This window comes from Danio rerio, chromosome 5, assembly GCF_052040795.2.
Source record: "Danio rerio strain M-AB ecotype USA chromosome 5, GRCz13ab, whole genome shotgun sequence".
NCBI lineage: Eukaryota > Metazoa > Chordata > Actinopteri > Cypriniformes > Danionidae > Danio > Danio rerio.
The window spans coordinates 73,020,001-73,034,450 of record NC_141025.1 but is presented as its reverse complement, the minus strand read 5'-3'; the positions used below and the strand labels follow the sequence as shown (position 1 = coordinate 73,034,450).

The following is a 14,450-nucleotide window of genomic DNA, read 5'->3' as shown; positions in this document are numbered from 1 at the left end:
CTACAAGCTCCTGCATACACACACGCGAGCCACTCAACACTGTGTTCGGATCCAAAATAAAGGCGAATTAAAACACCGCTTTTGTCCTGGGAATTAGGAGAAATCATGAGGAATGAGGGTATAATTGTGAACCGATTATATATTAATACTGTATTTTGGTCCCATGTTGTATTAACTGTCTTTGTACCTCAGAAACTCAAATTTAATTCAACTTCTCTGTAATTAAAGGGATGGTTCAACGCAAAATGAAAAATTGCTGCTAATTTGCTTACCCTCAGCCTTTTATTTCCTTCTGTAGATATTAAACAAGTTTTTAGCCGAAACTGTCATGCAAGTCAATGTCTAATGGCATTTGAGGGTAAAAAAAATACACACTACCTGACAAAAGTCTTGTCACTTAACAGCAAAATAATGTACAGTATACAATATAAAGTCATGCTGCAGTGGAAACAAAATGAATATTGTGTATGAGCTTGGAGGACTGCATCCATACATCTCTGCAGTGACTCAAATCACTTATTAATGAAGTCATCTGGAATGGCAGAGAAAGCGATCTGCAGGACTCACTGAGTTCATCAATATTCTTTGGGTTCATCTTCATTGCCTCCTCCTTCATCTGACCCTAGACATGCTCAATAATGTTTATGTCTGGTGACTGGGCTGGCCAATCCTGGAGCACCTTGACCTTCTTTGCTTTCAGGAGCTTTGATGTGGAGGCTGAAGTATGAGCAGGAGCGCTATCCTGCTGAAGAATTTGCCCTCTCCTGTGGTTTGTAATGTAATGGGCAGCACAAATGTCTTGATACCTCAGACTGCTGACATTGCCATCCACTCTGCAGATCTCTCGCACGCCCCATGCTGAATGTAACCCCAAACCATGATTTTTCCTTCACCAAACTTGACTGATTTTAATGAGACAATCCAGGACAATTTGATACTGCTTTACTAGGTGATTTTTATTTTATATCTGTTTTGGAGACACACTTTGATAAAGGTCTAATTGTTTGTCTTTCAAAATATGTTTCAGATTCACACTTTAAACACAGGTTCAGTCTGTCTATGACAAAATTCTGATTAAAATCGAAATCGCTATATTGTTAAACAAAACAAAAAAATCGCGATAACCAAAGATCACTGATCTTAAACTTTGATGTTGTATGGACGTCACTTACAACCTTAACATGACGTTGGATTTCAGTTAGGTAATGCCACAAATTTAAACCAACCAAAGATCACCGTTTACTGATGTTAACAACCCAAGCTCATTCTTGAAACGTAACCAGTTTGTCTGCTTAGCTCGCAGCGTTACGTCGGCGGAGCGGAGGAGGAGGAACCGGCCACGGGGACGACCGGGATCGAGTCCGGGGAAGAGCGGTTCCAGAAATCAGGTTAGATGAAAAACAGAATCAAAAAATAAGGATGAGAACGCGATGAGATCCGAAAATGCGGTCAAAATCAAAGACAAGGGCTTTTGCTTTTTTTTTTCTGGACGGCTTTTGCAAACTGTTGCTTGGGTTTAGGGAAGGAGGAGGAGGAAGAAGAGGACGGCCGGGTCAGCCGGTCGATTGTTCAGTCGTTCAGCCAGTCAGTCGGACAGACGGTCGCTTCACAGCGGCATCCGGTGACTTTTCACGCGAGAACAGCGCGGGCGCGAACGGTGACGTTGGGCTTTGGTTGGTAAATTCCACAGCTGAAAACCAACCTAAGATCAACGTCTACTGTTGTTAGACTTTGATGTTGTAGGGACGTCGCATTACGTCGTTAAGATGATGTTGGATTTTGCGTAGTTAATGCCACAAATTTAAACCAACCAAAGATCAATCTCTTCTAATGTTACTCTTTGATGTTGTATGGACGTCACATTACGACATTCAGATGACCTTAGGCTTGGTTGGTTAATTTCACAGCCGAAAACCAACCTAAGGTCAACATCTACTGATGTTATACTTTGACGTTGTATGGACGTCACATTACGACGTTAAGATGTTGTTGGATTTTGGACTGTTAATGCCACAAATTTAAACCAACCAAAGATCAATCTTTACTGATGTTAGACTTTGACATTGTATGGATGTCACATTACGACGTTTAGATGCGTTGGGCTTTGGTTCGTTAATTCCACAACCAAAAACCAACCGAAGATCAACATCTACTGAAGATCAACATCAATGTCTCCTGATGTTATACTGATGTTGTATGGATGTCTTATTATGACGTTATTTAACGTTAGTCATTGGATATTGCTCCCTGATGTCGCAGTCAAAATATAACCAAATACTTATGTCATATGACGTTGTTTGCCTGCTGGGTAGTAACTGTACATGCTTTTATTAACCGCTGCACATCTGTTATTTATTTCTGTTATTAAATCTATAAATACACTGTTGATATTAGCCTTATAATGAAACCTGGCTCTAACCTCACCCTTATCCTTAAATCTTAATGGCTGTAAAGCTGTGTTTCGCAATGCAACATGAACAAAATAAGTGCACTGCATCAAAACAGAACAAAAGGAAAGCACTTATGTTTTCAGTTTTAAAAATCAGCCATGCATGTGTATTTTATAGACTGCCAGAGTTTGTCTTGGCAAAAGCATGCAGTTTTTGTTCTATTTGATTGCTGCTTTCTCTTTTATTATATAAAGTTGTGCATGTGTTTTGGTTTCAGGTTGATATCAGTGTCTGGAGTGATTGATTCTGCACTGCCAACATTTCTGTTGTTTAGTGCTGCGCATTGAGATGTGCCTGCCTCTGGTTCAGTTCTCTAATAGAGCACACCTGAATAATATTGGTTTGGAGTTCATCTGAAAAACACAGATGGGCACATAGTTTGAACTGAGTTGTACAAGATCAAAGAAAACAATAGAACACATTTTCTGAATTGTGCATTGCATTGTGCTGCATTTTAGGGCTGAAGGGAATGTGTGTAACCACTGACTTCCATAGTATTTGTTTTTCCTAATATACACTACCTGACAAAAGTCTTGTCGCCTTTTCAAGTTTTAGGAACAGCAAATAATATTTGACTTCTAGTTGATCATTTGGAATCAGAAGTGGCTTATATGAAAGGCAAAGGCCTCTAGATTACACTTTATTATGTCTTGATTTTTAATTATTTCATTAGGAATTTAATAATAATTAGTTTATTATTAATTATTTCATTAGATATTTTAATTAATTTTCATTAGTATCACGATCACCAGCAATGCAGCCTGTGCAGATCGCTGGTAAACACACAGATCACATATCTGCTGGTAAATGGACTATAAGAGCCAGTCATGCACCACAAACACAACCGGTTCCTGACTGATTGCAAACACACAGCTGATGCTGCTCAAGAACTGATTACACACACACATATATACGGCTCACTTTGAGTCACTCATTGTTGAGTCTTGTTTACTGTTTAGTGACATTACAGCACGTTTCCTTTGTCTTGCTTTGCCATATTTTGATCCTCGTCTTGTTTATCTGTTTATTCCTGCTGCTGCCTGCCTTCTGACCATCTGTCTGTGTATCCGACTACAACTCTGGATTGTCTGCCTACATCTGTTTGCGCCCGTGTTGACCATTGCTTACCTGACCTCTCTTATCTGCATTTGGATCCTCACTGCTGTTGTCAGAGTCACATCACTGTTACAGAAGACTTCTCGTGAGGTTGAGGACCATATTAGTAAGTTTTTAGACATTGCTAATGACACAACTCTCCTGGACTGCATACTTATTGGTTTTTTACATTTTTTGTCATAGACTAAATAATCAATAGACCGCCATTGGAAAAAATATGAATATTGTGTATGACTCCCATGAGCTTAGAGGACTGCATCCATACATCTCTGCAATGACTCAAATCACTCATTAATAAAGTCATCTGGAATGGCAAAGAAAGCATTCTTGCCAACCCAAGCTCATTCTGAAAACGTAGTCCTGCGGACGTTTCTGGAGACAGCGTATTACGTCCGGGGAGGTACGTACGGCTGCATTTATTAGCGAACGCTGCGGGGCGGTGTGACGCTCTTCCCTTTCGCGCTTGCCGGCCGGACGGCCGACCGCTTACCTCCTTGTGGAGGGCTTCCCTGCTGCAACCCGTTTGTCCACTCAGCTCACCGTGTACGTCGGCAGGCTCAAGATGCAGAGAGGAGTTGACCACGGCGACCGGTTTCGAATCCAGGGAAGAGCGGGTCCAGCAATCAGGTAAGACAAAAACAGAATCCCAAAAATTAAGTGAACGAGTTTCGTAACAGGGTGAGAACGTGGTGAAAACCGAAAACGCGGTAGAAAAAAAAATCAGGGCTTTTCTTTTTTTGGACGGCTTTTGTAAACTGTTGCTCGGGAAGCGAGCGGGCGGGTCAATCGGTAAAATTGGATGGGTTCAGGGAAGGAGGAGGGCGGGTCAGCCGATTGGCCGGTTGCGCTGTCAATCATCTGGTCAGTCGGACAGCGGCCTCTAGTGGGTTCACGCGTAAACAGCGCGGGCACGAACTGCGCAAACTGGAGGCGTTTGAGATGCGAAAAAGCGCACAACAGCGGCCTCTCGCGGATTCGCAAAAACAAAAACTGCAGCCGTACGTACCCGCCGGGATGTATTCCGCGGTCCCCAGAAACGTCCGCGGGACTACGTTTCCACAATGAGCCTCGGTTGGTTCTTGCAGGACTCCCAGAGTTCATCTAGATCCTTTGGATTCAATGCCTCCTCCTTCATCTTACCCCAGACATGCTCAATAATGTTCATGTCTGATAACTAGGCTGGCCATTCCTGGAACACCTTGACCTACTTTGCTGTATAAGTCAATGGTTAAAGATTTCTTGATTACATAACATTATAAACTATGTTTTGGAAACAGTCCAGAGTAAGTAAATGATAACACAATGTTTGTTTTTTGCGTGAACTATCCCTTTAAATGATCAGGAATGCACTCGCGGATTGGTGAGAATGAAGAGAAATGGGGCGACGTGGGGTCTGTACCACAAACTTTCACACAACCTCCAACAAACAAAAGGGGGAAGTACCTCTGTGCGACTGGCCCAAAGAAACTTCCTGTTTGTGATTATGCAGCCAAAAACAAAGGCCGTAAGGGAACTGTCCTGCAGCTACAGCTCTGCGGTGCATTGCATGCGCGTTGGGTGTCTGTCCACACGCTCTATCTCTGCACAATGCTGGGAAGCAGCTGTGGACTCTCCAAAAACAGACAAGTAAACAGCTGCTAAACATGTCTTTGGTTATTTTTTGGGTTAAAATGTTCAGCTAATGGCTTTTTCATTAGAACTGCACATGGACAAGTACCTTGAATATTGGGAGAAATGGATTGTGCTTATGCTTTTACATTGTGTTAACTGATTGTATATGTTTGCCAAGTTTAAGTGAACTATCCCATTAACATGCGGTACAACTAAATTAAAATAAGCAAGGAGTTCCGAAAACCCCCAAAAATGTTTAGCTAACGTTTTATTTTTACTCTTTAATTCAGTCATTCTCAGTGCAAGCTCTGCATCTATCTGAAATCGTTCTTATATTGAGACACATAAGAAGCCAGACGTCTATTGTGAGAAGAGTCCAGAGTAGCAGGATGCATAAATCAATCGCTGATTCACTAAGGAAGCTATCAGACTACAATAGATCCACAATAGGACATTGTAGTAGTTTCTTTTTTCTTTAGCAACACCAAGCAGATCCCACAGACGGCCTTGAAGATACAATGCCAGGATTCATTCAGTAAAAATGAGAGATGTTAGCTGACATAAACCTGATGCCAGGGATTCAGATTCATTCATTTGCAATATCGCGTTTGTTTTGTGGGCTGAAAAACAGGTTTAAAAGTGAAACATTTTGATAATAGTAGATCGCACTTTAATTTAATGTACTATTTACAGTTTTTCTCAGTCGCTTTGGTGCATTTCTCACAAAACTATTTACATTTGCACAATAGGTAGTGCATTTCTCAAAACAATTAGTCATCTGTGCACATCCTAGTAGCAGTTTCTCATTCCTTTCAACAAATTGCAAATGCTTTCGGACATGCATCAATTGCTTTCCTACAACTCTCTGCTGTTTATAACATATACCATTATCATTCGCTTATGTCATGTCAGTCAAAATTAACTAAACTTGTGAATGCTGAATAGTCATTGCATATAAAACTAATAGTCCTCATTTCATTGCTTGAGTCATTACATACAAAAATGTTGAACTTGTTGTCAAAATCTGTCAAGCAAATTTTTTAAAACAAATTTAAATCTTTATTTTCCTGAAAATGTCTTTAAATTTGAACAATTTGATGAATGATTTACAGACCTGTGTATGTTGTAGGCTCAGTTCCAATATGTACTGCAATATTGTGTACAGTTGTGCACAGCTCTACCTAAAGGGAGTTTATGTTTGTTGTAAAAAAGGGTGTGTTTATTCTTTTGCACAATGCTGGGAATAAATTAGAATTGCAAAGAGCAAATGCAGTAAAAATGTAAAACATACATATTCAGTGTCTTGTACTCAGATCCCTCACTAAGCAGTGATGTCTAACTTTACTGTAGTTTTCAAATGGCTGTGCAAATATAGTATAAAGTGCTGTCTTGTGCATTTTCATGACAAGTCACCAAAATCTGACTTTTTTGCATTGAAAAACAGAGTAAACTGTCCTAATGAAAACATGACAAAGCCATTTGACTATCTTGTTCATAAGCAATGGTGTCAGGACTTTTCATTTTGATGACACGGACACTTTGATTGACATGAATACTTGCTTTCAAGGAATGAACTATCTATTTTATGCATGTGACATGCTTTTGCAGGTTATCAGCTAGGTTTTGCAGTTTGTACTAATTGTTTTGAGAAATGCATTAACTGTTGTGCAAAAATGCACTGGTGCTGTGAGAAACGCACCAAAGCGACTGAGAAAAACTGTAACTAAGATTTTAAGCTCAATAAAGTACTAATTAGCTGCTTATTAATAGTTAGTATAGTAGTAGTTGGGTTTAGGTATTGATTAGGGATATAAAATAAGAGCAAACTATAGTGCTAATAAAAAAGTTAGCATCTTAATAATAGGCAGGTAAATGAACAAGGTTAAACTTAAAGATCCATCCACTGAATAATACTTTTAGAACTCATTCAGTAAGAGACTAGTAATGCTCCACAGAGAGATTTAGAAGGTCCTTGTTGCAACATACTGTAGGCTCATTCAAAAACACCTGTTAATCACAAAATATTTTTTGGGATCATATCTTTTGTTGATTTTACACTTGAGAGGCCATGCAAATGCCCCATTTCTTTCAACAACATAATAATGGCTATAATTGCATGATACTGGGGTAAGGCAGTGGCGCAGTAGGTATTGCTGTCGCCTCACAGCAAGAAGGTCGCTGGTTCGAACCTCAGCTCAGTTGGCGTTTCTGTGTGGAGTTTGCATGTTCTCCCTGCCTTCACTTGGGTTTCCTCCAGGTGCTCAGGTTTCCCCCACAGTCCAAAGACATGCGGTAAAGGTGAATTGGGCTGGCTAAATTGTCCGTAGTGTGTGTGTGGATGTTTCCCAGAGATGGGTTGCGGCTGGAAGGGCATCCGCGGCGTAAAAAACTTGCTGGATAAGTTAGCGGTTCATTCCGCTGTGGCGACACCGCATAAATAAAGGGACTAAGCCGACAAGAAAATGAATGACATGATACTGTTTGTAAACACACCAATGTGTGCGTTCATAAATGTATAGTTTATAGAGTTCATTTTGAATTGGGTTTATGCAACAAAGTCTTTACGGTATACCATATAACCATAACATGACTTTTATTGTTTAAAATCGTCAAATTGTCAGTTTAATGTTTTTATTGCTAATACGTCGTTGTTGTTAATAAACAAAACGACTCCCAAATTACAAGCGTGGGAAACATTGATGTCTATCTGTGATATGCGTCCTGTAAACAGTTTACTCAGAAGGTTTTTATTTCCAATACAGCACAATAATTACTTTACTTTGGAGTATGTTGCTTCCACTTCACTTTTGTTTATCATCAAAGCCTAGTCATGGGAATGGTGTGAAAGTGTCCATATTATTATGGAATGCAGAAATGCAGAGACTACTTGAAAAAACTGTTCCTTTGGATTTACAAACTATAGCTATGAGTTATAAGAAAAAAAATAAAACTTCAAAACGCTATTTTTTTTGTAACTATTGACATTTTTTACAAATGTGAAACAAAAAATGTTGTCATTTTTGCATAATATAATAATTGCGGAACAATTATGCAAGAATGACATCAATTTTTTATTTAATAATAACAAAAAAGGTCCATGTTTTCAGATATTTATATTTTTATACACTGTAAAAAATATCCAAATTAGCAGTTTTCCATATTTTGTGATTCATGTTTTTATTTAGTTTATTTAATGAAGTTTATTTCTAAACTCATTTCGAGAGGATCTCGTGCTCATGATTGCTTGCGGCATACCCGCATTATTCAATTTATGATTAATCAGACAATTCCGAAACCACTATAAATTCCCTAAGTTCTATATGACAGCCATCTGTTTTGAAGAATCCCCCCTTCCACCCCTACTCCTCCGCCTTTCCTATATGGGTGGCACTGTGACCCAGTGGTTAGCACTGTTGCCTCACAGCAAGAACGTAACTGGTTCTAGCCCTTACCAAGCCAGCCGACGTTTCTGTGTGGAGTTTACACGTTCCCCCATTGCTCATGTGGGTTTCCCCTGGGTTCCCCGGTTTCCTTCCATCATCCAAAAACATGCAACTTAAGTAAATTCATTAATCCAAATCAGCACCATAGACGTGCTCCTAGTAAGTAGTTATTTCTATCTGTTCATTAGCTACTACAGCAGGGGAATTCTCAAGATCTACCTGAGCTCAAACTCCCTTCTCGCCTTGCAAACGGGATCTTATGAGGTCAAGGCTCTCTCCTGGGACAGCATGTCAAACAAGCTTTAAAATCAATCACAAGTTAAATGTGTGAATTCTTGAATTTCCTGTTTATTTATGCTTCTGAATTGCATTACGGGACCTTGATCTTTCCTCCAACAGCTTTTAATCTTGAAAATTTTCAAAAAAGTGACTTTTATTAACAATTTTAGTTTAAAGTGATATATTGTTGTATATTTGTCATGACTGGGTCAGTGACCACCTGAGGGCGCTGTAGTTCATCGGACACCTAGTTGGAACTACAGCGCCCTAAAAGACTACACATCCATACGTACCACGTGCATACACCGGAACTAGGGATGGGAAGGTTCATCGATATATATCGTGCACGATGCGAGTGCATCGGTTGAGCAGCAGAGGATGAATGAAATTTTGGAAGCAAATCAAGATGCATCGGTTTTTGCGAGATGCATCGGTTTTTCCAAGATACAGCTTATATTTTTAATATAGAATATATTTTTTATTTATTAACAAGTGTTGTCAACCTGTTTTTGGCGCATAATTTAATCGACCTACATAAAGTAAGCCTTAGCAACGGACTTGCGGATGTGTACACTTACACTACAACTCAGTGTATCAGGTGTGCTGAAGAAGCTAGTGGTGCGCCCTCAGAAAGCGCGAGAAGCAAAACAAACATTTTATTCCCCAATGAGTTTTAAATCTAAAGTATGGCAACATTTAAGGATGGACGACTTGACAGGACAGATGCAATTTGCAAAATGTGCCGCGCATCTGTAAAATACGCGGGCAGTACGACTAATCTGAAATCTCACTTGAAGCGGCGCCACGGTGTTGTTGTGAAAGCATCTTCCAGTGTTCCTGCATCTCCGGCTTTCGCACTGCTTCAACTGTAGCTACCAGCTCCAAAAGTGGTGAGAAAAGCATTGCAAGTTTTTTTCCATGCGCTCTACGCCAATAACGGATGTTATTGCATTGTTCATCTGCAAAGATATTCAGCCTAGTGTCACGGAGAACGAAGGTTTTAAACACCTCCTCCTGTTAATTTTTATTTAATTATAATAATAATAATAATAATGATAAAAATAATGGGTGTCACGGTGGCACAGTGGGTAGTTTGACCACCTCACAGCAAGAAGATTGCTGGTTTGTTATATTTTTATTAGCCTGTTGTTTACAGTGATAGTGATGTTTCAAAGCAGCATAACACTGCTAGTTCACAGCCTTAAGTTTTGAATATTCAGTGGCACAATATATCTTTGTAAAACTTGTTTTCATAGTTGAAAAGTTAAATCACAATTCTTGTTGTGCAATGGTAAACCTTTATGTTGAAAGAGTGCAAATATATATATTTTAATATATATTGCACTTATACATTCTGTTTATCTTGAAAATACTTAAATAATATGTGCTATAGGTTCTACAATGGCCCTCTACTGTAAACTGACACTCTGGCTCTGAGAGAAAAGCCAGTTTGTAAAAAAAGTCTTGGTTTTGCTTGGTTAATAAATAATCAAACTCATTCAATGGCACAGCATCCTTTCTTACATCATCTCATAAACTTGATCTAATAAGTTAGTGCTGAATTATCGCATTGTATCGTGATATGGGTGTGAATCGTATCGTGTTGCATCGCAATATGTCACAAATGTATCGCTAATATATCGGATCGTATTCTTTGTATCGAGATGCGTATCGGATCGGCATTATAGCTTAGATGCCCAACCCTAACCGGAACACATACACTGATTGTATTCACAGCTGTCTCCGTTTTCTGTTGATAATCTGGACTATATATTCCATCATGCCACCACTGTTTGTTATCACGTCGTTGTCTTTCTTGCCTCCGTGTTCTGTCATGTTTACCGAGTTTCTTGTTCTTGAGCTTGCTCTTGTATTTTGCCATAGTCTAGTTCGTGTTAATCTGTCTTAGTTTCTTGTTTCGTTGTTTATTTGTTACTTTGCACTTTGATATTTTGGATTTTTGTCATTGTTTTCTGCAATATATATATATTAAATCTGCACTTGGATCCGCAACCTTTTGTTCCCGTTTTTGTTATTGTTTTGATCACGCTAAACGTGACAGAATTACTCTACAAAAACCTTGTAATAAACTGGCAGTACATTTTCTGTTATTTATCAGACTTATTCCTTCATTCTCCTTCGGCTTAGTCCCTTTATTAATCAGGGGTCGCCACAGCGGAATGAACCGCCAACTTATCCAGCATATGTTTTACACAGCGGATGCTCTTCCAGCTGCAACCCAGTACCACTCATACAATCTCCTATTCACACACATACACTACGGACATTTTAATTCATCTAATTCACATATAGCGCATGTCTTTGAACTGTCAGGTAAACCGGAGCACCCTGAGGAAACCCACGCCAACACGGGGAGAACATGCAAACTCCACATAGTAATGCTAACTGACCCAACCGGGCCTCGAACCAGCGATCTTCTTGCTGTAAGGTGACAGTGCTAATCACTGAGCCACCGTGTCACTCTTTTTACAGACTTATTTCTCTGTATTTTATTTCTCCATTATATTTATAGTTGAATTTTCAACATCAAGTCAACAGAGCAGAGATCAACATTCCATAATGCAATTCACAGCCATAAAAAACAGAGACACGTGTGAACCACAAAATATGCAAACTGTTAATTAACAGATATTTTTTACAGTGCACAATGCCAATGTTTTACCTTCAAAAAAGGAAAAAAAACAGTATTTGATTGAATAATCTTGATTTTCAAGCACAACAAGGGAAAACATATTTTGACCAATTGTAATTTTCTCTAAATTACAGGTTTTTTTTTATATCCATAAGAAATATACTGTAATCAGTAACTCAAACACATAATTGTAATTTGTAAATTCAGAGAATTTTCAATTGACATTTTCAATTGTTCCATAGTTATTGTTGAAGTTATTCGCCCCCCTGTATATTTTCCCTCAATTTCTGTTTAACGAAAAGAAGATTTTTTTCAACACATTTCTAAACATAATAGTTTTAATAACTTTTTACTAATAACTGATTTCTTTTATCTTTGCCGTGATGACAATAAATAATATTTGACTAGATATTTTTCAAGACACTTCTATCCAGCTTAAAGTGACATTTAGGGCCTACTCACACTGTGCTATCCGAACCGTGCCCAGGCCCGTTTCCCGGATTGTTTGCGAAGTGTGAGTGCGCTGAATCGGGCTCAGGCACGGTTCACTTGGCCAGCCCTGGCCCGGCTGGAGGAGGTGGCCCTGAGCGCGGTTCACTTGGGCTTGGATTCACGTGAGCGCGCCAAAGCACGAAACTGAAAGTGAGATGTGACTTTTAAGGGACTGTTTCATATGGATTCATTAATCATTCTTACTGTTCAGTGAACGCAAACTGCTGTAATTTATTAAAGACGCAAACCCCTCACAGCACGACAGCTGCGCGGCTTCAGCAGACCTCCTCATACCTGCAGAACGAGGACTTTATGATTGTTTATGAGCGCCAAAAGTGGCGGATCTATTCGGCGAAATATCTGACTGCGTGACCCCGCATCCCTAAGGACTGTTTGGTGAAATATTTGACTGCATGTCACTGCATATCGAACCGACTGAAACGATATAACCAGAGAAATCTCCACTGTGCTGCTGAGTGAGAGAGTGCTTCTCACTGAACAGCGCAGCATCGATGACGTAAGCGTGCCCAGGCCCGATTGGGGTGTGAGTGCGGGCCGTTGGGGAGATGGGAGGGGGGACATGCGTGTTTGGCCCGGTTCGAGGCAACTTTACCTAGTGTGAGTACGGCTTTAAAGGCTTAACTAGATTAATTAGGCAAGCTAGGGAAATTAGCCAAGTCATTGTATAACAATGGTTTGTTCTGTAGACTATCGAAAATAAATATTGCTCAAGGAGGCTAATAATATTGACCTTAAAAGATTTTTTTTTTTTAATTAAAAACTGCTTTTTTTCTTGAAGAAATAAAACAAATAAGACTTTTTCCAGAAGAAAAAAAATTTATAGGAAATACTGTGAAAAATTCCTTGCTCTTTTTAACATAATTTGGGAAATATTTGAAGGAGGAAAGTAAAAAAATTCACAGGAAGGCAAATAATTTTGACTTCAACTAAATAGATCGAGTACACATATTTTTGTTTTCAACCAACTCATTTCATGCCATTTGATCTGCAGGCTAGAGTCAGTTTCACATCTCTGACAACCTTTAAGGATTATCCTGACATATAAAACCATACATTTAGAGGGTCTGTAATCATAATAAACAACAGCAGTAGCTCACTGTGGTGGCAGGAATGTTGTGGTTAGTGGGTTTCACTCGATCGCCCACAAATATGCACAGAAGAACCATTTAGAACGACAGAACTGCTGTTCAATAGACACAAAGCACATCTCTTAAAGAATGCTTTGGTTAAGATTTAAAAAGAAATTTAAAGTGATTGTACACTTTAAAATAAAAATTGCACATCATTTACTTGCAATCATTTAATCACCCTCCACTTGTCTCAGACATGTTTCAGTTCATTTATTCAGTTGAACACAAACAAAGTGTAACACGGGGAGTGACAGAGACAACTGAAGTTTGAATCCACATGCAGGTTTCATCAGAGTCTCTTAAATTAAGTTAATCTCTTAACTTAAATAGCATTTGAGGAGAATAACTCACAGTCACAAAACCATCTGTATTGTTAATCTCAAATATAATGCACACCCTTTATGTTTAACTTTAGATAAGAGAGCAAAAATGCCATTTTATTTCATAACCATATAGACCAGGGGTGTCCAAACTCAATCCTGGAGGCCTGGTGTCCTGGAGAGTTTAGCTCCAGCCCTAATCAAGCACACCTGAACCAGCTAATCAAGCTATTTCTAGGTATACTAGAAACTTCCTGACTGGTGTGTTGAAGCAAGTTGGAGCTAAACTCAACAGGGCAACGGCCCTCCAGCACCAAGTTTGGAAATCCCTGGTATAGACCAACCCAGGCTCATTCTAAAAATACATACCCCTACATACATTTCTGGAGAGCGCCAAATATGTCCCAAGTAGGCATAGGGCGATAATCATTTTCAAGGTACTTTTTTTTGTTGCAGTTTTTGTTTTGTTTTTGCGAGGCCGCTGTGTATACTTTTTCAGATCTCAAATTTGCCATTCCAGCCTGCTGTTCTCACATAAATCCACCAGAGGCCGCTATTGACTGACTGATTGACTGACCCACCGTAATCCTTCCATAAAATCAACCAGTAGTGTTTTCAAAAGCACCGATTTACCCAAAAACCCACTTCCCTAACCCCAACCAACAGTGTTTTCAAAAGCGCGGCAGCCTGTGTTTTACCATGATTTCAGATTTTCCTACATTCTCGTCCTGCTATTTACTTGTTTATTTGATCCATTGGCTTCTGTTTTTGTCTTACCTGCTTTCTGGAACCATTCTTTACCAGACTCAAACCCTGTCATTATGGTCAACTCCCCTCTGCGTCTCAAATCCTCTGACGTATGTGAAAAAGCCGTCAATACGGAGGTAAGTGGTCTGTTGGTAAGCGAGAAAAGGAACGGCGTCGTACTGCCACGT

General features: G+C 39.4%; 1 protein-coding gene across 2 annotated transcripts in view; it reads left to right on the top strand.

Moving 5' to 3' along the window:
- Nucleotides 1–14,450, top strand: part of notch1b (notch receptor 1b) — a 185,819-nt gene that overhangs the window by 60,944 nt on the left and 110,425 nt on the right. Inside the window, exons 5-7 of one of the 2 annotated variants that reach the window (XM_087252915.1) lie at nt 1,297–1,388; nt 3,623–3,672; nt 14,320–14,399. The gene's annotated coding sequence lies outside the window, so the exon portion shown is untranslated. The remainder of the gene's footprint in view (nt 1–1,296; nt 1,389–3,622; nt 3,673–14,319; nt 14,400–14,450) is intronic. The other variant, XM_087252914.1, reaches the window with a different exon arrangement.